Source organism: Eleutherodactylus coqui, chromosome 2, assembly GCF_035609145.1.
Source record: "Eleutherodactylus coqui strain aEleCoq1 chromosome 2, aEleCoq1.hap1, whole genome shotgun sequence".
Lineage (NCBI taxonomy): Eukaryota > Metazoa > Chordata > Amphibia > Anura > Eleutherodactylidae > Eleutherodactylus > Eleutherodactylus coqui.
In genome coordinates this window covers 57334684-57362211 of record NC_089838.1, presented here as the reverse complement: position 1 = coordinate 57362211, position 27528 = coordinate 57334684, and the positions used below count along the sequence as shown (strand labels likewise).

The following is a 27528-nucleotide window of genomic DNA, read 5'->3' as shown; positions in this document are numbered from 1 at the left end:
GTCATATATTACAGAAGTTTCAGCTGTCGATTCCTGTAAAGTTTTGTTTCGGCTGCATTAGAACAGTATGCTTTTCACGGAGGACGACCAAGATCATCTGTATAAAAACCTCTTTAGCGTGCTTTTAGAGTGTGAGAACTGCTTTTAAAGGAGCGCTACCCTTTTTGCTGCTTACTTAGTGTTCATATGTTTGATATTAAACAAATTGTACTACATCCCTGTTACCCATGTTTTCAGAAAGTAGACACCTGGAACATTGTGAAGATTCCTCCCGCCACTGTACCCCTGAGGACGCCTTTTGTGCAGCTTTGCATCAAAGTGTAACGTTTTGTAAAGTGCGTAAATTATGTTTATGCCTATAAGTCTAAGCCAAGCAGAACCTGGAACATAAAACACCTAATAAAAATAAAAGCAGAAGGAAAAGATAACCATACACAGACAGCTGTTACAGTTTTTTTGCCTTTCATCGGTGTGTAGTAGGTTTTTTGTTTGAGGCATGTGTCTTGGCTTGTTAAATAATCTGATGTTGACTTCCAATAGGTGGTGCTATAGAGGCATTGTTCCATCTTTCCATTTGCGTATTTCCCAGAGGAGCACAGATGGCCGTATAATTCTCCTCACATTTTCGAGACAGTCCCCCGCACAGCCTTCAGTGACACCAGGGGAATGCTGAAACTTTTGGATCACTTTTTATTTAATCTTTCCTCTAATACTAAAAATATATTTTTATTTTCCTGAAACTGTGATCTGTGTAGAAATAATATTGTGATAACCTGGACTTTTTTTGGATAGAGTGATAAATAACTTGTTGTTATTGCTTTTTGACTAGATGACTAAAAAGTGCGGATTAAACTTTCACTACTTTTTTTTTTCTAATAAAAATTTCAAGTCCCATGGGGGACTTGAACGTGTAATTGTTTGCTCATTCATATATTATAATTAGAGATGAGCGAGCACGCTCAGTTAAGGCAGTTACTTGAGCGAGCATTGCGCTCTTCTCGAGTAACTGTATACTGGTCTGAGAAGATTCGGGGGGGGCGGGGAGAGACACCCTCCAATCGCACTGCAGAAGGCCTGATCGGGGCTCAGAACTAACACAGACATCCGTCATGCACTGCACTTGTATGGTACGCACTGTGGGGAAGGGGTTAGTCTAAAGACGTCGTTCACTTATATGCATGTATTTTGCGCACACAATCATTTTTGCAATAGGATTTAATTTAAAATGTGTCAGTTTGTCTTCTGCAGCGTCTACACATGCCTGTATAACAACAATGCAGTCTAAGTCTCATTGGGAAATCTGTCAGTGAGGCTGGACTGATAGATTGTGGCCCATTTACACAGGATGATTATTGTTCAGAGTTGTTCATATTCCCACACTCTTGCGGGAATTTGAATGATACATGCAGAAAACTGGACGACTAGCCGTTCAGTATAAACAGCAGGTGGTCAGTTCTGAACAACTCTGCAGGGCGGGGGGAAGAACTCTCCTCCAGCTGCCTCGCCTCCCTTCTGGCCACGCTCTGAGCGAACCAGCGATACTCGCTCTTGTGTAACAGCACAAGAGCGGGTTTCATTGGGACTCGCTGTTGGGCCTCGTTTTCCTAACAGCTCCTCCTGTTTAAATGGGCTTAAGCTTTTTTCTGCTCTCTCCTATTGATTCTTATCAGCTAATTTACGACTACAGTCAAATTTCTTTGTTGTCCTAAAAAAGGTAAAGGTAAAAAGTGCAGGAGAGGAGACAGATAAAGTCTTAAACGTAGCCATCAGTCCAGGCTCCATTGAGATGTAGGTTATTTTTCCATGGTATGTAAAGAGCTGAACCGCATTATTTATTCTGCATGCTGAAAAATCCTCAACCATTCCCAGAGTATTGCCATATTGTCGGCAGCACGTTATTGTGTTAAATGTCCGAGTACAGCTCCGTTTTCATGGTTCTTGTCACCACAACAAACGGACCGAGACCATGCAGCGTAAAACATCCCCAGGCCATAATGGAACCTTCGCTGTACTTGTTGGCACAACACACAGAGGCAGGTGGCATGCCTCAGGTATCCTCCACACCCAGGTACCTCCATCTGATGTGAAAATGGAGTAGTGTGATTAGTCACTCCATAGAACGTTGTTCCATTGCTCAACTGTCCAATGACTACGCTCCCTGCACCATTGTAGACAGGCTGATGCAGCTTCTTTTGAAAAAAATTCACCGGGCATTTACAAGATGAGAGGAGGCCAATACCAGCCACAGTGTATCAGGCATTGCTAGAAATTATCCCACAGAGAATATTTGATATCATTACGGGCAAAGGTGCCCCACTAAGAATTAGAATATGGAAATAAATACTTCATATTTTTGCTCATGCGTCCAATTACTTTTTGGTAGGATCGTGTTTACTGAGGCCTCTTACAAGGCTTTCACAACTCATTGTCCCTCATGGCCTTTTGGTGAGCTGATGTAGTGGAGAGGATTCGATGAGGTGGCCATGAGTATGTGTGCAGCTCTCTGATTTGGTAGGTGGCTTGAACATGTTCATGAACAGCCTCCAATGGGACTTCACTTATGATAAGCCATCCTCAGGATTGGTCATCAATCGTTGATTGGGGTCTGCTGCTTGGGATCCCCACCGATGAGCTGAATGAAGTGATAGCGGCGCTCAATATGCTCAATGCTAGGCTCCATTCTGTTCAATATATTTATCAACAACCTGATACAGGGACTGCACAGTAAAATATCAATATTTGCAGATGATACAAAATTATATAAGACTATTAATACAACTGAGGACAATGTGCAGCTACGAAAGGACCTAGATAAACTGGGGGCTTGGACAGGAAAATGTTAAATGAAGTTCAATGTGGATAAATGTAAGGTTATGCAGGAGAAACGGATGTCACCAATATACAATAAATGGGGTACAGCTAGGGAAAAATTATATGGAAAAAGACCTGGGGGTACTAGTGCATTGTAGATATAACTGGAGCAACCAATGCCAGTCAGCTGCTGCAAAAGCTAATAGAATCTTGGGGTGCATTAAAAGAAGTATAGGGGCGAAGGACGAAAACCTTATTCTCCCACTATATAAGGCACTTTTCTCATATTAGCATAAAAAAAATTTTTTAAAATTAAAAATCCCACATATTTGGTATCGACGCGTCCGTAACGATGTGTACAATAAATTGAACACGCTTTTTATCCTGCATGGCAAAAAGCGTTAAATGCTAAAAAACTGAGGCAAAATGCTAACTTTTAGCATTTTGCCTCCCCAAAAAACGCAATAAAAGTGATTAAAAAAAGTGTGTACCCCAAAATGGTACCAATAAAAACTACAGCTCGTCTCGCAAAAAATAAGCCCTTAGAGAGCTTCGTCCATGGAAAAATAAAAAAGTTATAGCACTTTGAATGCAGTGAGTTTAGAAAAAAGTTATTATTTCCAAAAAAAGGGTTTTTATTGTGGAAAATTGGAAAAACCTAAAAAAAAATAAAAAAAAATAAGAATTTTGGTATCGTTGTAATTGTACCGACCCGCAGAAAAAAATGTAGTGTGTCATGCTGCATAATTAACGCTTTAAAAAAAAAAAAAAATCTATGGCTGAATTGATGTGTTTTCTCTTCCTACGATCATAAGAAAAAATAATAAGTTTTACAATGTAGTTTATGTACCCAAAAATGGTACCAATAAAAACTACAGTTCGCCACGCAAAAAACAAGCGCTTATACGGCCACATCGACGAAAAAGTAAGGTTATGGCTTTTGAAAAATGGAGATGAAAAAATACCAAAAATCGTTTGGTCCTCAACGGCGAAATAGGCCATGTCTTTAAGGGGTTAAAAAAAAACAATACCTGCCTCCTGCTGCTGCGATGCTCCCTCGTTGCAGCTCACTTCTGCTCTGACTTCTGTTAACAAATGCTGTAGCTGTCATTTGGGTTTTTTTGCAACTGCCCCATAAACCTGCTTGCGAGCTTCTACATTAGAAGCCCACGTGACAGGCTTACAAGATGTCACTGGGCCTTGTGGACATATGCAATCACCTGTCAGATGCCATAGCACCAGACCTCCAGAACGGAGGTTTGGCGCTGCATTGAGTATTTTTAATATAGTTTCAAGCATGGAAGGCCCAAACTATATAAAAAATTTGGAAAATCAGTTTAAGGCCTCCCTCACACAGGGCGTTTGCAAAATGCTGCCTTTTCAGCTACCTTTTCAGCTGTGTTTTCAGCTCAGCTGAAAACGCTGCCCATTCATTTCAATGGGAGGCTCAGCTGAAAATGCCCAAAGATAGAACATGCAGCGCTTTTCAAAGCAGCATTTTCAGCCCTGTGTGAGCAGCCCTATTGAAATGAATGGGAGCCTTGTACAGCGTTTAGCACAGGGCTGAAAACGCTGCTGAAAGCGCGCTGTGTGAGGGAGGCCTAAGGCTGCATCCGCACGGGCTACAAAATCTCGTTACAAATGTGAAGCCCATGGTTTCCAATGGGTTCTTTCACATGAGCGATGTTTCGTAGCGTGATATTGTAGCCCGTGCGGATGCAGGCTAAAATATACCAGCCAAATGTCAGGTTGTCTGTCACAGAAAATTGCGTAGACTGGATAGAATTCTAGCGAAACACTCTGTTGAAAAATCAACTCAAACTTTTCACAGCAAATATGTTCACATTCTTTCACAGAAGAAGAGATCTTAAAAATGGAATCAAACAGGATATATACAAATAACAGAAAACTCCCTTAATCCAGAAAATGAAGAGCCAAATCCATAACCAAGTGAACAACAAGCTGAGTTAATCTCGTCTCTCAAAAAGAAAAGGGTTTTCTAAGATTAAACACCATGATACAGAAGGGTCTTTATCAAAGACTATTTAGAGAGCAGAGCGCTAGGCATTCTGTCGATAATATCTAACAGTCATTGTGCCTGAAAGGCATTTATAGATCTCCCCATTATGAACTTTGTGAAATAAAGGAGAGATGAATCTGTGCATCCAGTAAGTGGCAAAATTACAGCTTTGTTTCATTGAAGTTTCTATTAGTCTTCTACGTACGGTAGCATCAAGTTCCTCGGCTTCTCCAAGCCCACAATGATATGATCACAATCCTTATTTGTAAACCTGAAAAGTTGTGTTATTTAACCATGTAGGGGCTTCACACATCAGACACAAACTAGAGATCTCTGTGCATTTCTCATCACAGTTAATAGGAAAGGGGTTGTCTGCATTATAAATTCAATTAAAAAATACACTATCAAAAATGAGCTAATAAATGGGGGATTGTCTTCTGATGAGGACCTTCATCCATTGAACAATCCATTGATTTCATTGACAGCTGTCTAATGCTCGTTTTTGTTTTGTTTTGTTTTTTTTAAAATTTATTTATTTATTTATTTTTTTCTTCCTGTGGTAGTCCTGCAGGAGAATTGAACACCTTCTGCCACAGGTTACGACTGACTATTAAAGGTCCTAACAGTGGCAAACCCTGTGATTAGCTGATTTCCAGGGAACCCTTCTAAAAGAAAGGTATTGTCCAAAGGGGGTAGACAAAAACGATAACCGTTAAATGGATTGTCCATGAAAAATCAGTATAAAGTGAGTTGTAATGTGGTGTTTGCATTACTTATGTGCGGCCGAGGTTTCCCAGGCCAAGATGCATTATTCCACTATTCTCCTGCTGGTCACGTGATTACGACCATCAGTAGTTTATCAGGGCAAATAAAAATAGGTGAGCCCGGTTGCTCCCTTTTTTTCTTGTAAGTCCTGCCAATGCAACTCAAGCTCCATTGTTGGTTTTGTTTTTGTATCTTTTTTTGCAGCATTCATGATGTGGTAAATACAGCACTTGAACCAAGCTCATAACCTAAATACAGCACTTGAACCAAGCTCATAACCTAAATACAGCACTTGAACCAAGCTCATAACCTAAATACAGCACTTGAACCAAGCTCATAACCTAAATACAGCACTTGAACCAAGCTCATAACCTAAATACAGCACTTGAACCAAGCTCATAACCTAAATACAGCACTTGAACCAAGCTCATAACCTAAATACAGCACTTGAACCAAGCTCATAACCTAAATACAGCACTTGAACCAAGCTCATAACCTAAATATAGCACTTGAACCAAGCTCATAACCTAAATACAGCACTTGAACCAAGCTTATAACCTAAATACAGCACTTGAACTGAGCTCATAACTTAAAAGCAGCACTTGAACCAAGCTCATAACCTAGATCCAGCACGTGAACCAAGCTCATAACTTAGATCCAGCACGTGAACCAAGCTCATAACTTAGATCCAGCACGTGAACCAAGCTCATAACTTAGATCCAGCACGTGAACCAAGCTCATAACCTAGATCCAGCACCCAAACCAAGCTCATAACCTAGATCCAGCACCCGAACCAAGCTCTTAACCTAGATCCAGCACCCGAACCAAGCTCTTATCCTAGATCCAGCACCCGAACCAAGCTCTTCACCTAGATCCAGCACCCGAACCAAGCTTTTAACCTAGATCCAGCACTTGAACCAAGCTTTTAACCTAGATCCAGCACTTGAACCAAGCTTTTAACCTAGATCCAGCACTTGAACCAAGCTTTTAACCTAGATCCAACACCCGAACCAAGCTCATAACTTAAAAGCAGCACCTGAACCAAGCTCATAACCTAGATCCAGCACCCGAATCAAGCTCATAACCTAGATCCAGCACCTGAACCAAGCTCATAACCTAGATCCAGCACCCGAACCAAGCTCATAACCTAGATCCAGCACTTGAACCAAGCTTTTAACCTAGATCCAGCACTTGAAGCGGGCTCTTAACCTAGATCCAGCATCTGAACCAACCTCTTAACCTAGATCCAGCATCCGAACCAACCTCTTAACCTAGATTCCCACCCCACTCCAACTCCATATCCTTCCTACAGGCTGGTGGGCGGTGCACTGCACGACCTCATGTGTTGCATAGCTAAGACCGGCCATGGATATGTGCTTCATTTTCCCTAACCTTTATTTTGTATTACGTTTGAATTACATTTTGGGGCTTCAGGACCAATTACTGCTTTTCCATAGAACTCTTTCCATAAAATATTTTCGACATACAATGATCTTCCCTCTGCCAATTTTATATTGTGTGTTGAGGATCCACTGTAATAGTATTACATCCGTATTATAATGCCATGTTCATGCAGATCAGAAATGCTGTAGAAAATGTGGATGAGGCTTCAAGAAATGTCATCGAATTTCTGCAGAAAATTAGGGTTGACCCCATCATCCAGGGACTAAGGATTGAACAAGCAGTCATTTCAACAGCAGCTTATGCTGATGACATAGTCTTTTTGTTGCAGACTCGGAGAGAGGACTGCCCCGACTTGCCAACCTCCTAGAAGAATTTGGAGTCCTATCCAATTTTAAGATAAATTATTCTAAGTCTACTGCTCTTAATGTCTCGATAGCCCATGACCGATGTAATGCCCTGAAAACTAGCTCTCCTTTCACTTGGTCCAAGATCAAAAATGAGCTAATAAATGGGGGATTGTCTTCTGATGAGGACCTTCATCCATTGAACAATCCATTGATTTCATTGACAGCTGTCTAATGCTCGTTTTTGTTTTGTTTTGTTTTTTTTAAAATTTATTTATTTATTTATTTTTTTCTTCCTGTGGTAGTCCTGCAGGAGAATTGAACACCTTCTGCCACAGGTTACGACTGACTATTAAAGGTCCTAACAGTGGCAAACCCTGTGATTAGCTGATTTCCAGGGAACCCTTCTAAAAGAAAGGTATTGTCCAAAGGGGGTAGACAAAAACGATAACCGTTAAATGGATTGTCCATGAAAAATCAGTATAAAGTGAGTTGTAATGTGGTGTTTGCATTACTTATGTGCGGCCGAGGTTTCCCAGGCCAAGATGCATTATTCCACTATTCTCCTGCTGGTCACGTGATTACGACCATCAGTAGTTTATCAGGGCAAATAAAAATAGGTGAGCCCGGTTGCTCCCTTTTTTTCTTGTAAGTCCTGCCAATGCAACTCAAGCTCCATTGTTGGTTTTGTTTTTGTATCTTTTTTTGCAGCATTCATGATGTGGTAAATACAGCACTTGAACCAAGCTCATAACCTAAATACAGCACTTGAACCAAGCTCATAACCTAAATACAGCACTTGAACCAAGCTCATAACCTAAATACAGCACTTGAACCAAGCTCATAACCTAAATACAGCACTTGAACCAAGCTCATAACCTAAATACAGCACTTGAACCAAGCTCATAACCTAAATACAGCACTTGAACCAAGCTCATAACCTAAATACAGCACTTGAACCAAGCTCATAACCTAAATACAGCACTTGAACCAAGCTCATAACCTAAATATAGCACTTGAACCAAGCTCATAACCTAAATACAGCACTTGAACCAAGCTTATAACCTAAATACAGCACTTGAACTGAGCTCATAACTTAAAAGCAGCACTTGAACCAAGCTCATAACCTAGATCCAGCACGTGAACCAAGCTCATAACTTAGATCCAGCACGTGAACCAAGCTCATAACTTAGATCCAGCACGTGAACCAAGCTCATAACTTAGATCCAGCACGTGAACCAAGCTCATAACTTAGATCCAGCACGTGAACCAAGCTCATAACCTAGATCCAGCACCCGGACCAAGCTCATAACCTAGATCCAGCACCCGAACCAAGCTCTTAACCTAGATCCAGCACCCGAACCAAGCTCTTATCCTAGATCCAGCACCCGAACCAAGCTCTTCACCTAGATCCAGCACTTGAACCAAGCTTTTAACCTAGATCCAGCACTTGAACCAAGCTTTTAACCTAGATCCAGCACTTGAACCAGGCTCTTAACCTAGATCCAACACCCGAACCAAGCTCATAACTTAAAAGCAGCACCTGAACCAAGCTCATAACCTAGATCCAGCACCCGAATCAAGCTCATAACCTAGATCCAGCACCTGAACCAAGCTCATAACCTAGATCCAGCACCCGAACCAAGCTCATAACCTAGATCCAGCACTTGAACCAAGCTTTTAACCTAGATCCAGCACTTGAAGCGGGCTCTTAACCTAGATCCAGCATCTGAACCAACCTCTTAACCTAGATCCAGCATCCGAACCAACCTCTTAACCTAGATTCCCACCCCACTCCAACTCCATATCCTTCCTACAGGCTGGTGGGCGGTGCACTGCACGACCTCATGTGTTGCATAGCTAAGACCGGCCATGGATATGTGCTTCATTTTCCCTAACCTTTATTTTGTATTACGTTTGAATTACATTTTGGGGCTTCAGGACCAATTACTGCTTTTCCATAGAACTCTTTCCATAAAATATTTTCGACATACAATGATCTTCCCTCTGCCAATTTTATATTGTGTGTTGAGGATCCACTGTAATAGTATTACATCCGTATTATAATGCCATGTTCATGCAGATCAGAAATGCTGTAGAAAATGTGGATGAGGCTTCAAGAAATGTCATCGAATTTCTGCAGAAAATTAGGGTTGACCCCATCATCCAGGGACTAAGGATTGAACAAGCAGTCATTTCAACAGCAGCTTATGCTGATGACATAGTCTTTTTGTTGCAGACTCGGAGAGAGGACTGCCCCGACTTGCCAACCTCCTAGAAGAATTTGGAGTCCTATCCAATTTTAAGATAAATTATTCTAAGTCTACTGCTCTTAATGTCTCGATAGCCCATGACCGATGTAATGCCCTGAAAACTAGCTCTCCTTTCACTTGGTCCAAGACGGATATGGACTTCCTGGGCATAAAACTCACAAAAAAAGCTGAGGATCTCTACTCAGCAAACTTCCTTCCACTCCTAACGCAAATAAAAAACCTTTTGAGATCCTATGATCTACCATTTATTACATGGCTGGGCAGAAAAAACATATTAAAAGCATTCGTTCTCCCAATTATCTTATACAAAATTCGGGTCCTCCCTATTTTTATTCCGCCCCCCTTCAAATCCCTACGGTTGGCCTTCTCTAATTACATATGGAACGGGAGGAAACCGAGACTGGCTCACTGCCTTCTGGTCAAGGGCCGGAACGAAGGAGGAGTGGACATGCCATGCCTCAGAGAATATTATCGCTCCACCCAGATGATACACTGGATGGAGCTAGTTAAACCAACTAAAGACCCACTAATCCAAGCACTCGCAAGAGGATCATATGGCCTTACCTTACTCCAGGACCTTTGGTTCCCTAATCAGATAACACGGGTAAAGAAAAGGTCAAACCCTCTTCTCAGAGGAGCACTAGAGACCTGGAGTGAATTAAGAGGGTCTCTGGCCCCTGACCCTTCCCCCCCCCCCTCACTCCAATATGCGCACTGCATAAAATACTAGACTTACGCCTGGACCCATGTACAGCAGGCACCTGGCAAATTTTCTCAGATAAAAACATCTCCGAAGTCTTCCTCCTGTCCCACAGAACCCCCTCAGACATACTGGCGGAGCTTCTCCCCAACTACTCACTCCCCCTCCTAGTGACTACCCACATAACCAAAGTACTCAGACTTTTTAGTTTTACACAGGTCACCGAGGCCTTTGACTGACTTTTAGACGACACTTGCGGGAAGCAGCCCAGTCAGGAGGAAGACGTCCTATACCCGTAAGCACTATATAACCCCTCCAGCGAACTTCAGGCCCGCTTTTATTACCTCCTGGGAGAGGGAACTCCGGATATCCCTCACTCAGAGCGACTCCAAACTTATACTCAAGATAGCCTTTGGCCTCTCCCCATGTGTCGTCTCCCAAGAGTCACATTTCAAACTCTTAGTGAGATGGTATAGGACTCCCCAGTGGCTCTACGACCATAAATTGGCCTTGCAGAACTCTTGCTGGAGATGTGGTGTCGCTCCCGGCTCGTATCTACACATTTGGTGGGATTGCCCACAATTAACCCCCTTCTGGAGAGACGTCGGGTGTGTACTGCAGAAACTGTCTCCGGGCCTGGTCCTTTTCCCTGAGGTGGTTCTCCTGTGGAGGCCTTCTGCCACCTTCCACCCTCTGAAACAAAAACTGATAGTGTTAAGGACCGTTACACATGACCGGTCACATTAACCTTTCAAGCCTTGGGTTCCAAATTAGTTCGTACCTGGATGCATCAAGGAGGCCAAAAACTATATAATTTATAGTTATTAGTTCCCACAGATACGTAGAGTTGAGCCGCGGCAGATATACAGCTCACTCTGCTTAAGGCGTGCGTACTCTGAATCTTTATTAACTTTTCATAGCGTTTCTCAATACAGGAAAGGAATACGTCATTAGTCACGGCTTTAATCTCATTGGGTTAGAAAAAAAATAAATTACAGCATAGTGTGAGAATATATATGAAATGTCCTTCAAATGTTAATGTTATCTCGTCCTCCCTTGTGAGTTTGGATGGTCGCAGCATCTTATTAGCACGATTCGTTCTTTCCCCAGAGCTCAGGGCGTGGGAGGGTTTCTTCTGATAACGATTTTTTCAGGCTTGGTTCTCGGAAGAATAAAAACAAATCATTAGACATTGCACCGAATCTCATGCTCTAAAGTTATTTCTGCTTGAATTATTGTTTCACTACACACAAGCTTATTTACATCTTATACTACTCCATTTTGTATCTAGAGGCCATTTTGAGACAGATTCTTCCATTTTATGGACTTGTACTTTCTCAACCCCCCCTAGAAACTATCTCAAACGATACTTTATAACTTCTACAGGGCGGGGTAAGATTTGCTTTCCCTATCTCTAGCTTATGATCTATGCCCTACCTATCATTGTTGGTCAGCTATTCAAGGGCTAATCCCTTCCCCGACAACTAATCCTAACTAACTAAAGGCGAAGACCTGATGGACACAGAAGGGATCTACAACACACATGCTATTCTATTCTAATGGCTGGGAAACTAGAGTGGTCACCCCTGCTTCTGCTGAGACAGATCCATAAGAGGACAGATCCATAAGAGGACAAATCGCTCTGTTGTATCATAGGCATATAGCCTGGGGTCTCTACATCTACGTATATGGGGGCGACAGGTACCATCTGATCTGTAAGCTTAGCACAGGAGCGTTTTATGCAGGGTACAATACAGACAGAAAGTAGCAGGAGTATGATCAGAATAACCAGAATCACTATTCCTATCTGCATCAAGAATTGTTTCCATTGTCCGCTCCATGCAAACCACTCATTCCAGGGGTTAGTTATCCCAGAATTACGCTTCAGCTCTTCTGACAATGTGGCCAATTTCTTTATTGCGATAGTCACTTTACCTGTGGGCCCTGTGTTATCTGGAATATTCGTACAGCAAGTTTCACCAATCATTTTACAAACACCACCTTTCTCGGTTAGTATCATATCCAGAGCCATTCGGTTCTGGAAAGTCATGGTGGCTGTGGGGCCTAATTGATCAGCAAGCCCTTAAAGTGCATCTCTTGTATAGTTCACGAACCTTTGTTGGTTGTAATATATATCAACATTCTTATTGATGGTTACTATTTCAAACAGGGACTCAAATCCGGCCTTAACTTGATCCCTGGCTTTAAACTCATCTGACACCCCCCCTTGGCACTCTGATTGCATCTATATATATATACTAGCTGATATACCCGGCTTCGCCCAAGTTAATTTGGTCCTGGTGTTTATCTGGTGTTCACACGGAAAATCTTATGAAGTCGTAGTTTCTTTAGAGATACTGAGGAAAAACATATGTTCACCATTTTGCATAGTTCTCTGCGTTACCCAGGAAACACCACGTGGAGGTAACCATGCGACGTTTCCTTTATATAAAATGACATCAGGAAGTGAGAGAATTAGATTACGTACATAAAATTTGGACACTAATTCTTTTGCGCTTAGAATTGAATAATCGAGTTGGGACCCATTAACTTTTCATATTTATCACACAATCAATGCTTGTGCCAAATTTCATGTTTCTATGACTTTGGGAAGTGAGAGATTTAGATTATGTACGTAAAATTTGAACGCTAATTCTTTTGCGCATAGAATTGAATAATGGAGTTGGGACGCATTAGCTTTCCCTATTTATGACATAATCAAAGCTCGTGCCAAATTTCCCGTTTCTATGACACCAGAAAGTGAGAAAATTACATTCCGCACGTAAAATTTGGACGCTAATTCTTTTGCGCATAGAATTGAATAATCGAGTTGGGACCCAATAGCTTTTCCTATTTATGACATAATCAATGCTCATGCCAAATTTCCCGTTTCTATGACACCGGAAAGTGGGAAAATTACATTCCGCACGTAAAATTTGGACGCTAAATCTTTTGCGCATAGAATTGAATAATCGAGTTGGGACCCATTAGCTTTTTCTATTTATGACATAATCAATGCTCATGCCAAATTTCCCGTTTCTATGACACCGGAAAGTGGGAAAATTACATTCCGCACGTAAAATTTGGACGCTAAATCTTTTGCGCATAGAATTTGAATAATCGAGTTGGGACCCATTGTCTTTTCCTACTTATGACATAATCAATGCTCGTGCCAAATTTCCCGTTTCTATGACACCGGAAAGTGAGAAAATTACGTTCCGCACGTAAAATTTCGACGCCAATTCTTTTGCGCTAGAATTGAATAATCGAGTTGGGACCCATTAGCTTTTCCTATTTATGACATAATCAATGCTTGTGCCAAATTTCCTGTTTCTATGACACTGGAAAGTGAAGAAATTACATTCCGCACGTAAAATTTCGACGCCAATTTTTTTGCACTAGAATTGAATAATGGAGTTAGGACCTATTTACTTTTCCTATTTATGACATAATCAATGCTCGTGCCAAATTTCCCGTTTCTAGAACACCGGAAAGTGAGAAAATTACATTCCGCACGTAAAATTTGGACGCTAATTCTTTTGCGCATAGAATTGAATAATCGAATTGGGACCCATCAGCTTTTCCTTTTTATGACATAATCCATGCTCCTGCCAAATTTCACGTTTCTATGACATTGGGAAGTGAGAGATTTAGATTATGTACGTAAAATTTTTACGCTAATTTTTTTGCGCATAAAATTGAATAATCGAGTTGGGACCCATTAGCTTTTCCTATTTATGACATAATTAATGCTCGTGCCAAATTTTCCGTTTCTATGACCCCGGAATGTGAGAAAATTAGATTCCGTACGTAAAATTTGGACGCTAATTCTTTTGCGCGTAGAATTGAATAATCGAGTTGGGACCCATTAGCTTTTCCCTTTTTATGACATAATCAATGCTCGTGCCAAATTTCCCGTTTCTATGACATTGGGAAGTGAGAGATTTAGATTATGTACGTAAAATTTTTACGCTAATTTTTTTGCGCATAAAATTGAATAATCGAGTTGGGACCCATTAGCTTTTCCTATTTATGACATAATTAATGCTCGTGCCAAATTTTCCGTTTCTATGACCCCGGAATGTGAGAAAATTAGATTCCGTACGTAAAATTTGGACGCTAATTCTTTTGCGCGTAGAATTGAATAATCGAGTTGGGACCCATTAGCTTTTCCCTTTTTATGACATAATCAATGCTCGTGCCAAATTTCCCGTTTCTATGACATTGGGAAGTGAGTGAAGAAAGAGAGAAAAAACAAACTGTCAGAAAAAGGAGATCCGCGCTCACAGAAAAAAAATGGCTTGAGAAAGGTGCTTTATTCTGCACCGAAACGCGTTGCCGTATTAAAAGTTCTGTTTGATCTCAACGACTGGAGAATCATCTGGTGACTTGAAGCTTAGCTTTATGCCTTGTGGTGGACACTCTGAGGAGGGGGCATTTGTGCATCATACCCCCCTCCTTCCAAGTAAGTGTTTCATCTCACCACTGTCTACACGTGAATTTGTCCTCAGTGTTTTTTTTCTGTGAGCGCGGATCTCCTTTTTCTGACAGTTTGTTTTTTCTCTCTTTCTTCATTATATCTGGGGGAGTTCTTCTTTTAGAACCCCCAGCCTGTATCTGCAGCTCTCCTTTATTTTGAAGGATTGGAGCACTGAGGAAAAGACACTTTGTGACCGCATCCACACAGCGTATCTTGTGTGGATTGGATCTACCTGTGGCGCTCTCCACTTTTTTCTACTTCCATTGGGAAGTGAGTGATTTAGATTATGTTCGTTAAATTTCGACGCCAATTCTTTTTCACTAGAATTGAATAATCGAGTTGGGACCCAATTTCTTTTCCTATTTTGGAGATAATCTATGCTTGCGCCAAATTTCATGTTTCTACGACATTGGGAAGTTGGAGAACTTTTGGCGAGTCAGTCAGTCAGTGAGTCAGTGAGGGCTTTCAGCTTTATATATATAGATAATGGAGTTGGGACCCATTAGCTTTTACTATTTATGACATAATCAATGCTCGTGCCAAATTTCCTGTTTCTATGACACTGGAAAGTGAAGAAATTACATTCTGCATGTAAAATTTCGACGCCAATTCTTTTGCGCATAGAATTGAATAATCAAGTTGGGACCTATTAACTTTTCCTATTTTTGACATAATCAATGCTCGTGCCAAATTTCATGTTTCTATGACACCAGAAAGTGAGAAAATTAGATACCGTACGTAAAATTTGGACGCTAATTCTTTTGCGCATAGAATTGAATAATCGAGTTGGGACCCATTAGCTTTTCCTATTTATGACATAATCAATGCTCGTGCCAAATTTCCCGTTTCTATGACACCGGAAAGTGAGAAAATTACATTCCGCACGTAAAATTTCGACGCCAATTCTTTTGCGCTAGAATTGAATAATCGAGTTGGGACCAATTAGCTTTTCCTATTTATGACATAATCAATGCTCGTGCCAAATTTCACATTTCTATGACACCGGAAAGTGAGAAAATTACATTCCGCACGTAAAATTTGGACGCTAACACTTTTGCGCATAGAATTGAATAATCGAGTTGGGACCCGCGCCGAAACGTTTTTTTTTTTTTCAACCCCCCCCCCCCCGTTTGGCGCTTACCTGAATCCCCGCGCTCCGGTGACTTCTTACTTACCGGTTGAAGATGGCCGCCGGGATCTTCTCCCTCCGTGGACCGCAGCTCTTCTGTGCGGTCCATTGCCGATTCCAGCCTCCTGATTGGCTGGAATCGGCACGTGACGGGGCGGAGCTACACGGAGCCCCATTGAGAAGAGAAGTAGACCCGGACTGCGCAAGCGCGTCTAATTTGGCCATTAGACGGCTAAAATTAGACGGCAACCATGGAGACGAGGACGCCAGCAACGGAACAGGTAAGTGAATAACTTTTGATAACTTCTGTATGGCTCATAATTAATGCACAATGTACATTACAAAGTGCATTAATATGGCCATACAGAAGTGTATAGACCCACTTGCTTTCGCGGGACAACCCCTTTAATTGGAAGAGTAACAGAGTTCAAGGTAGTAGCAACAGTGAGAAGAATGACAAGAGCACATTGTAGCTGGATTTGACGGGCCAGAAATAAGTGCTTGGGTTGCACTTGCGTGTATATGCTCCGGATGTCATGGGGGGGTGAGGACCACTAGGGGGGGTTAGTTCAATACCAACTCCAAAGATTTGTTAACCATTGCCTGTACTGCTGCCACCGCACAAACACACGAGGGAGCTCCTCGAGCCACTGGATCCAGCTTCAGGGAGTATCCAAGTGGCTGTGGTTGTCCTCCGTGCTTTTATGTCAACACTGCTGTTACATGGCTAGAAAGTTCAGTACAGAAAAGAGTAAAGGGTAAAGTGTAGTTGGGAATACCCAAGACTAGAGAGCTGCTTCAGGGGTGAGAGAGAAAAGAATGATTGAAAGACAGTCATAGAGTGGTTGCATAAGAGAGGAAACTGAGTGCATTCATGGGCGGCAGTGTAAAACAAGGCCCAGAAAGGTGCGGAGTTTGGCAACGGATGTAGGTACAGGTATGGCCGGGACAGCAGCCTTTTGTTCCTCTGTCAGATGTCCAGTTCCTTGGGCTAAGCAATGACCCAAGAGAACAACCTTTGTTTTGCAGAACTAGAGTTTGTCTTTAGAGGCTTTACAGACATTTTCTGCAGGAAAAATTAACAGTGTAATTGTGGCTTGTTGGCAGGCTTCCAAATTATCAGCACACAGCACCTACATCACACAGCGCCGACAGCACACAGCACCTACATCACACAGCGTTGACAGCACACAGCGCCTACATGCGGTAGGCGCCTGGCTGACCCTTCAGCGTCTATTCTGGACTGGAAAAAAGAGGGGTGTTTGTTGGAGCAGTTAGTTTACAAAACTCTTCTGAACCGGCACCTGAGGTCTCAACCCGTACTGATCCATCTGGTGAGAATTTGATGGATGCAGATAAGGCCTGTAAGATATCAGTATCAATAACAGACATGAATATTCTACAAACATCTATCCACATTGAAAATTTACAGTCTGCATATGCAGAGGGGAGGGGGGGGGGGGAACTTGTATCCCCAGTCAATATCTGCATCACACATCTTACATTCATCACAGTCTGAACACGGGTCATTAACTCTCATCCATCCATGCGGTCAAGTCTGTCTCTCTCATTCAAATATTAGTAAGAGTTCACACAGGATGTAACGCGTATGATGCAACTGTCCTCATCTTGCAAACAAATGCATTCAATCACTCCCACCTCTGCCTGGAATCAGTCAAACTTTAACTGTTTGTAATACTAGAGATGTACAACAGATTCCACAACACTAATATTTCCCATAAAAGGAACACACATTTAGCAATTATGCACACGTCCAACCAATCACAGAACTGACATTTACACAAAGAACAGCAAAAACAGTAAGATTCACTGGATTCATTTAATTACTGTCCAGGGTTCTCCGCTCTAATCTTTGGCCTTGAGAATTAGATGAAGAGAAAAACAAAGGGAAGGGGGGAGATTGGAGACAAGGGGGAGGACCTGCTCCAGACTAGCTGCGGCTTCTCATAGATCAAGCATTAACCCTCTATCTATATCGTCACGTATTGACCCTCTCCTTCGTTCTGTAAGCTTTTCTACTGCCGTCTGCGATCCTAGCGACCTTTCTTCTCAGCAGTATCTGACTTATGAGGAATGGACAACACGTACAGCAATGACACAATGTTAGGACATTAAGACATACAGGACAGACAGCACGGTGGTTAATTGTCACATAATTGTCTGCAGACTCTGCATGAACTTGCTTCATGTCATAGGGGGACACAGACTAGAGGATTCCCTTTCTCCTCCATTTTCCCCCTTGCAAAGTGTAAAAGATTTTTTCAGCAACAACTACATTTGTGGGCAGTTTTAAGCACAAACCTACTTGGGATGGGGGTGCTAAACACAGATTGCAGAACAGATAATCGGGAGGAGGCTATTTGCAGGCGGGATGAGGGGACTTGAATGTTTCTATGCAAAATTCAGAAAAGGCACTCGTCATTGCAGTGCGCAGAATTGGTATGCCAGGTAAAAACATACATAGATGGGAGGTCAGAGGTCAACTCATTTTTTCTGCGGAGCTAAGATGACACCTGAGCGGTAACTGAAGGTATTATTGCAACAGATGCTAAAATGGCTGCTGGGCTATGGCTGGCACTGAAATGGCCACCGAAGGTGTGGCCTGACTGGGCGATGGTGACGGGAGGGTCCAGGAATACTACATACTAGACACGTATCAAGATATACCGACTGGTATTGGCCCCAATAACAACACGGCCATCTAGGGGCAGGGCAAAAGGGAGAAAAACATCATCCATGACACGGCCGGGGCGGTGCCCTCAGATGGTGAAGAAGGGCTGCCTTCCTTTGTCTTCAACTCAAAGCATATGAATAATCGCCATCTTGAAATTGCAACTTTCTTACTTCAACTTTACGTCACTTACTGAAACATTTTTCTCTGCAAACTTGAGCAATCGTCTATTAACTAAAATTCCTTCATTATCAGCTAACACACTTTTCAAGCCTTCTCCGACAGCCCCCACCTTTGTAAAACAACTGTCAGCTCTCTGTGAATATGAACTATTCCCTACATTTAGACTCATAAATAACACATATGCTGGGACCTTCTGATGACGCCACACGTTCTGCATTTTCAACTTCTCTCTACATACTACCAACTGGACAGGATCCAAAAGACCATCCTCTACAGTCTTCTTCTTAACAATTTAAACATCGTATATTACGACGGCCTACTTATGAGTATCTATAACTGCCTGAGACCCTGGTATGTCTGTAGCCTTATGCTCAATCACGTAATGTAAGAACTCTAACGTCTGACGCCCTTTCACATAACTTCTTAACTTTCTTAACATACTCTTTGCCTGCTCTACATGACACCAAGTGGACAGGATCCAGGAGACCCTGATCAGTAGTCTTCTTCTTAAAGAACTTCAACATGTTATTACGTACGATACAACAAGACGTAGTGTTCAAAGACTTCCACGTCTAAATGCCCTGTCCTCGATGACGTAGTGTTCCCAGACTTCTACGTTCGATTCAGTTAAACAGCCAAAATGCCCGATACAGTTAAACAGCCAAAATGCCCTGTATCGTTAAACAGCCAGTCCTAATGGACCCACAAAATGCCCGGTACAGTTAAACAGCCAAAATGCCCTGTACCGTTAAACAGCCAGTCCTAATGGACCCACAATGAAAACACATATATATGTATATAGTCAAATTACAGATTCTGTCCCTCGGTGTCACTTAAGAGTACCCAAGACCTGAGGTAACAACATCTATTGATGACAGCTTAACAATTGTACATTGAAATAACGACTGACCGCAGGACAGACTACAATCAAACGTGCCAAAACAGACCACGGTAGACATCATATATATGTATATATGTGACTTACCGCGCTGTATGGGGTTGATCAGTTTCCGGCCTTTGGCACGGCTGATATCATCAACCCAGGTCTGTGTCGTAGTCCAATGGTTATCATCAGCGTCAATCAATAAATCCTGCCGACTACGCCAGTTGTTAAGGACCGTTACACATGACCGGTCACATTAACCTTTCAAGCCTTGGGTTCCAAATTAGTTCGTACCTGGATGCATCAAGGAGGACAAAAACTATATAATTTATAGTTATTAGTTCCCACAGATACGTAGAGTTGAGCCGCGGCAGATATACAGCTCACTCTGCTTAAGGCGTGCGTACTCTGAATCTTTATTAACTTTTCATAGCGTTTCTCAATACAGGAAAGGAATACGTCATTAGTCACGGCTTTAATCTCATTGGGTTAGAAAAAAAAAAAAACATTACAGCATAGTGTGAGAATATATATGAAATGTCCTTCAAATGTTAATGTTATCTCGTCCTCCCTTGTGAGTTTGGATGGTCGCAGCATCTTATTAGCACGATTCGTTCTTTCCCCAGAGCTCAGGGCGTGGGAGGGTTTCTTCTGATAACGATTTTTTCAGGCTTGGTTCTCGGAAGAATAAAAACAAATCATTAGACATTGCACCGAATCTCATGCTCTAAAGTTATTTCTGCTTGAATTATTGTTTCACTACACACAAGCTTATTTACATCTTATACTACTCCATTTTGTATCTAGAGGCCATTTTGAGACAGATTCTTCCATTTTATGGACCTGTACTTTCTCAATAGCATACTTACTTGACGCAGCTAAATCGCTCATCCCTCTCTTGTGGCGCCAAAAGGACCCCCCATCACTGTTGATGTGGAGAGATAAGGTAGATCTCCTCTTTAATCTCGAGGAGCTGCACAGTTGGTCCCAGGGTACTCACGAAACCTTCATACAGGTATGGAGCCCATGCCGATCCATTAGAGACGAGGTGGGCTTGGACGCTGATTCCCCTTCACTGCAATCTGTGTGTGGTGATGTGTCGGCGGCTCCCTGACTGCCACCATGGAGTGGCAGTCAAAGCCGAGTACCATTCTTGAGATGTGGTGCCTCATTCCCTCTTATGCCTCCTCCCTCCTACGAGAACGGAGACCCAGGATTAGCTTAAGCCAAAGTGACCTATTCCCCCAAGGAAATCCCGGTGGGGATCATCCCCTACTCCCTCCCCCACCTCCCCTTCCCCTTTTTCCACTCCCCTTCCGTTTCCCATGTATTGTTCCCCTTCTTTCCTGTGTTGATTCATTGTCTCCCCAGTTTCAAACATACTGGGGCCGTGGGCCTGTCCCATTGTGGAGACCTTCTCCCCGACCGGGCTTACCCTGGTCCTAATAGCCACGTGGTTGCACTGTTTTCTGCTGATGTACTTAAGTACTATATTTTAATGAGACTCTGAAAGATTTTGAATGGTCTTGCATCAGACATTGTAACCAAATCTATCTTTTTCATGTCTGTACTTGTTGAATAATCAAAAAATTTTCAATAAACACTGATTATGAAAAAAAAAGAAATCTCATCGATGTTCCGTAAAAAATCTGCAGTGTAACTTGACCTGCAGTGCAGATGTTAAATCCACATTACATCTATTTGTCAATTTTATGCTGTGAATTTTTCTTGCTGATTTAACTTATTCAAATAAGGGTGTGAAATTTGCATTACAATATGCGTGTTGTGCTGCCTACACATGGGTGACCGCGATCTTGAGCCAAGTTTTGTCTTTTGCTCATGTATATTGCTCTATTTGAAGTTTGGGGTTCAAATTCACACAAGATTTGTGAGTCTTCAACGCACTAATCACGTGCGAGTTTCTCAGCCATGTGAAACCGGCCTTAAGGCTCTTTTAGACACAACGATTTTCGCTCAAAAATCGCTCAAAGCTGTCTTTTGAGCAATAATCGTGGTATCTAACTGCACTGACATTGTGCAGTTTTCGTTTAGCAGTCGCTGATCTTTCAGCATGCTGAAAGATCAGCAATCAGTTATCAGGAATTCACAGTGGAATACAGCTGATACTATTGTTTCAGCTGTATCCCGCTCCCAGAGGACAGGCAGGGTATGAAGACCACAGCTGTCCAGCTGTGTTCTTCATCCCCTGCTCGTAGTGCAGAGGTGTATAACAGCCGGGCACTCAGAGCAGAGAATAGCTGGATGCAGAAGACAAGCAGCCACGCTTGTCTTCTGCAACCCCCGCTCAGAGTGCAAGGTGATCGCTCAACGTTTGAGCGATCACCTTGCGCGGTAAAAAAGCACACAACGATTATTGCTCAAAAGATTTTTGAGCGATAATTATTGTGTCTAAACCAGGCAAATTTTGACATGTATTCACATCGAAATCCATTACGGTGAACCTAGATTAAGGATGCCCTGTAATTCAGTTTTAAAAAACAATATCTGGTGTGTATTATAAAAGGAAACAAAGTATAACGCTAAGTTCACATGTGCCTTTTTGGATGCATTTTTGGTATTTGCTTCTTTTTGTGTGTGTAGCTAAGGTGCCCAAACACATCCAAAATGCCATTTGTGAACGCAGCCCAATTAGCTTCAAAAACTGCCTATAAAAACCTGTAGAAAACCCGCATGAATGTGGGCAGCTTAACCCTTTGCAATCCAATTTTGGATTCAGGGTTTCCTAGGGGGCTTTCTCTTTCTGCCATTATAAAATGGTGCCATCTGCTGGCTGGAGCCAGTACTGCAGTATGGGATATGCTGGAGAGGCCCCCGACAACAGAGCGGCCAGTAATCTACTGTAAGAATACCCTGCCGGATGTCTTCCAATATCAGAGCTGTACAGCCTTTAATCAGAATGTCTTTAGACGTTAGACAGAGGATTGGAAAGGGTTAATGCTGTTCTCCATGGGCAAAAATATGAATTTTAGAACGACAGGTTTGAAATGTAAAGACGTATTGCCAAAAATAGTCTAATTTTTGTATTTTCTAGTTGCTTACCCCACTACTTATATGACCTGTTCAGTTATCCAATGGGTCATCTAGTTCTTAAGGGGGGGGTGGACTCATTTTATAGCTAAAGTTGGGACAGACATCTACCTCCAAAAATCTTATTAACTTATGAAGGCTCTTTCATATTTGTGGGTAATCAAGTCCATACCCAGCAGATGTAAGCTGACGGAGTGCAGTATATTGTTGTTAGCTGTTTAGTCGTTCACAACCCTCAGCGACCCTAAAGGCGAGCTCCCTCCATGTTTTTCGGTTTTGCTTCTGTCAGTGGTGTGATATGCATGCCACTATCAGCTCTGACAGTATCAGCCATCGTGTCCTTTGGCGGCCAGGTCCTTCTTTTGCTGCTGATCTGTCCAAGCATTATAGATTTTTCTAGCAACTATGCTCACATTACTGGTCAAAGTCTGTGAGCCTGAGTCCATCATCTTGCCCTCCAGTGATATATCGGGTCTTATACAATTCAGGACTTCTGTGCTTGTTACTCTCGCCATCCAGGGCATATGCAGCAGCTTTTGCCAGCATCACAGCTCAAACACATCAATCCTCCTTCTATCAGCTTCCCTCGCAATCCAGCTTTTACATCCATACATGGTTATGGGAAAAACCGTGGTTTGCACTATCCTGCGTTTAGTTGCTAGACTGATATTTAGAATTGCGCTTCACCCCATGCTATCCCATGTTTTATCTCTGCCATAGATTTTCCAGCCTGGTCAATTTTTGAACCAAGGAAGATGAAGTCTCGTACGCATTCTATGACCTCATTGTCGAGTTTGATTTGAATTTGGCCATTAATTGCAGTTGTCATAATAATTTGTTGTCTTTAAATTCAGGTAGAGGCCCATTTTTTCACTTTCAGTTTTAATCTTCCATATCAGCTGCTTCAGATCAGTTTCTGTTTCTGCAAGCAGAGTTGTGTCATCCACATAACGGAAATTGTTGATGTTTCTGCCACCTTTTTTCACTCTGATTTCCAATTCGCCTAGATCCATTTTCCGCACGATCACTTCCGCATATACGTGAAACAAGAAGGGGGATGGGATACAGTCCTGTCAGGCGCCTTTGCCGATCCCAAACTAATCTGTGTCCCCATACTGTGTTCTTGATTGGTATAAAGTAATTTTATCAGCTTGATAAATAGATGTGCTGATACACCTGACTCTTGAAGGGAGCGCCATAGCTTGTCATGGTCGACGCAGTCAAAGGCATTGATGTAGTCGATGAAGCACAGGTAGAGATTCATTTGGTATTCTAGAGCTTTTTCCATGGTTCATCGCAGGTTTTCAATATGGTCGCGGGTGCCGCGTCCTTGCCAGAATCCTGCCTGCACATCAGGGAGTGCCGTTTCAACTATTGATCTTGGTCTTTCCTGTATAATTTTGAGAAGGATCTAGCTTGCATGCAGAATGAGGGCTACTGTTAAGTAGTTGGAGCAATTCTGGGAGTCGTCTTTCTTTAGTAGAGCTATTGTGTAGATACCCATGCTGCCTGGCACAGCGCTGTGATTGTTTTCACTGGTACTGGCAGCATTAGCTCTGCCGGAATTTTATCTATGCCTGGTGGTTTATTTTTGGCTAATTGTTTCAGTGCCATAACCACTTCTGACTCCATAATTGAGGCTCCAAGTACACAGGCTCCACCTCATGAAATTGTATGTGGTTGCAGGCATATAGTTCCTCTTAGTATTCCCTCCACCTATTCCTGATACTCTGTTGGTGATTCAGTTCCTTCCCATTTTTGACTTTGATTGTGCTGTTGCGTGCCATGAAAGTTTTTAAAGGCCATATTGACCTGTAAGAATAGGCCTCGCATATGGCCTTAAATGGCTTCTGCTTCATTATACCCCTCTACTCTTCCTTAGTCAGACCTCATCTGGAATACAGTGTCCAGTTCTGGGCACCCCACTTTAAAAAAGACATAGACAAACTGGAGCACGTTCAGAGAAGAGTTACCAAGATGGTGAGCGGTCTGCAAATCATGTCCTATGAGGAATGGTTAAAGGATCTGGGAATGTTTAGCTTGCAAAAAAGAAGGCTGAGAGGAGACTTAATAGCTGTCTCCAAATATTTGAAGGGCTGTCACACTGCAGAGGGATTAGCCCTATTCTCATTTGCACAAGGAAAGACTAGAAGCAATGGGATGAAGCTGAAAGGGAGGAGACACAAATTAGATATTAGAAAAAACTTTCTGACAGTGAGGGTGATCAATGAGTGGAACAGGTTACCACGGGAGGTGGTGAGTTCTACTTCAATGGAAGTGTTTACTAAGTGGGACTTAGTGAATCCTGCACTGAGCAGGGGGTTGGACCTGGGGGCATTTCTGAGCTAGTCGAACTTTGCCATCCTAAAATTTAGCAATTTTGTAGTGCCCCTTTAAAACTCTCCCTTGAAAGACAAGTTGAATTGTATTATATTATGGTCACTATTTCCCAGATGCCCCCACTTTCCCCCCCCCCCCATTTTTGCCCCTGTTATTCTGTCAGGTCTGTTGGTTAATATGAAGTCCAAAATAGCAGTCCCTCTAGTTGAGTCCTGTACAAGTTGGGTAAAGTATTATCTTTAGTAATTAGAGATCCACAAGTTTCAGCTTCACAGTTTATTTCTGGATAAAGTCCCCCATATTTACCTCATTGTTATTTGCTGCTTCATTTATATGTTTCTGTAATAGATTTTCAGTAGCTTCTGTTACATTTGGTGTCTATAGAAAACTCGATGAGGATTTTATTGTTTTTCCCTCCATGTATTTCTACCCTTAAAGACTCCACATGTTCCTTTTCATCACATATATCCTCCCATAGTGTTGGCTTTAAACAGGATTTTACATGAAGACAAATCCCTCCCTCTTTCTGTTTTTTGGAATCTTTTCTGAACAGACTGTAACCCTGTAAGTTCACTACCCAGTCACGGCTTTCATCCAACCAGGTCTCAGTTATTCCCCCTATGTCATAGTTTTCCTTAGACATTGTTAATTCCAATTCATCTACTGGTGAACTGATGGATTGTGCTATACGTTCTCTACTAGGGGTTTGGGGGAACAAGAACTGCTATCACAGTTACTGTTGATTAGAGGCTCATATCACACAATTATAATAGAGGAGGTCACATCAACATCAACTCATCCTCCTGACTTTGAATATAGAATAGAGTATGTGATCCCAGTATCCTCCCAGCAGACAGATGGCACTGACTGTAGCTGCTCTTGTGTGTTGTGCTGTTGCATCATGGGATTGATGACACAGAATGGGTAAAGAGAAAAGTGGACAAAACTCATTATCAAGATGGTGCCTGATAAGCATCAGATGGGAAGATTCACTGCATAAAAGTGATTGCAATAAACATAGGACATGCCTAGAGTGTGAGCTGAGGGGGGCAGGAATGGAAAGACTGGTTTTCGTTGGAGTGTTCCTTTGTTAAAAATTCCCATTTTACATATGAAAAGTTAAAAGGGGTTTTCCATGCAAAATACTATTGATGACGTGTCCGGGATCCGCCACTCGGGACCCTGGCCGATCAGCTAAGTGAGCGCCCACTCCAGGGTCCACCACTCCAAGTTGCAGCTCCGACCCCCATGTTGGTAACTGCAGGCAGAAGCTACTCTGAGGCCTCATGTCCACTGGGAAATTCGGGCCTATGTGGATTCTCCATGCAGAATTCAGCAGCGGGTGCCTCCTTTCCCGCAGACAATGAGGCCTGAAAATAAGATTTTACTAACCTGTCTGGACGCTGCGGATCTGTCCTCCATCGCAGCCGGATCTTCTCTCTTTAGCACGGCGGATGTGCCCAGCACGCCGCGCCCTTTTTTTTTTTTAACTACTGCTCTCCCGCGGCAGAGCAGAAATTCAGCTACGGATGTGCCACGGATCCGGACGGCTTACATAGGCTTCAATGGAAGCCTGCCGGAGCCGTCTGTGCGGGAAACCCGCAGAAAATGGAGCATGCTGTGGCTGATTTCCTGCACGTGTGATCCGCGCAGCAGGGAAAAATGCCATCCGCAGGTATTTACTTACCTGTGGGTGTCCAATGCTTACCTATGGGTGCGGATCACGCCTGTGCGGATTTTGTAAATAGAATTAGCCAGTGGACATGAGGCCTTACTGTTGCAAGCATTGGCCACTCCCAGCCCTGTGTGTAGCAGTGCTGGCAGCGTGTACTCACTTGGTTGACCTGCAGATACTGGTCTTATTAACCCCTTGAGTGGCAGGTTTCTTACAACCCTTTCAGACCCACCAGGGCAGGTTTTTTAAATGGGCCAATCATTTAATTTCAACTAATTTTCCAGTCGCGTTCCAAGAGCCATAACTTTTTCATTTTGCCATTGACACAGCCATATGAGGGCTTGGTTTTTGTGGGACAAGTTGTACTTTTTGATGGCATCATTTTTGGGTATATATAATGTATTGCATAACTTTTGTAAAAAAAAAAAATTGTAGGGAGATTGGGGAAAAAGAAAGAAATTCTGCCATTTGATTTTTGGATTTCATTTTAACCGCGTTCAGTGTGCAGAATAAACAATGTGATTTACATTATTCTTTGAGTCAACATGATTCCGGCGATACCAAGTTTATACAGATTTTTTATGTTTTGCTATTTTTGTACACTTAAAACATTTTTTTCTTTACGGTTTGCTTTTGTGTCGCCACCTTCCAACAACCGTATTAATGTTATTTTTCCATTGCCAGAGCTCTAGAAGGCCCTGTTTTTTGCGGAATGAGCTCTAGTCTTCATTTATCTAATTTTTAGGGGCATGTAAAATTTTGATCGCTTTTTATTCCATTT

At 42.4% G+C, this 27528-nt stretch overlaps 1 protein-coding gene across 3 annotated transcripts in view; it reads left to right on the top strand.

The window, feature by feature from the left end:
• Positions 1-27528, top strand: part of RNF130 (ring finger protein 130) — a 516622-nt gene that overhangs the window by 312584 nt on the left and 176510 nt on the right. The gene's annotated exons all lie outside the window — the stretch shown is intronic.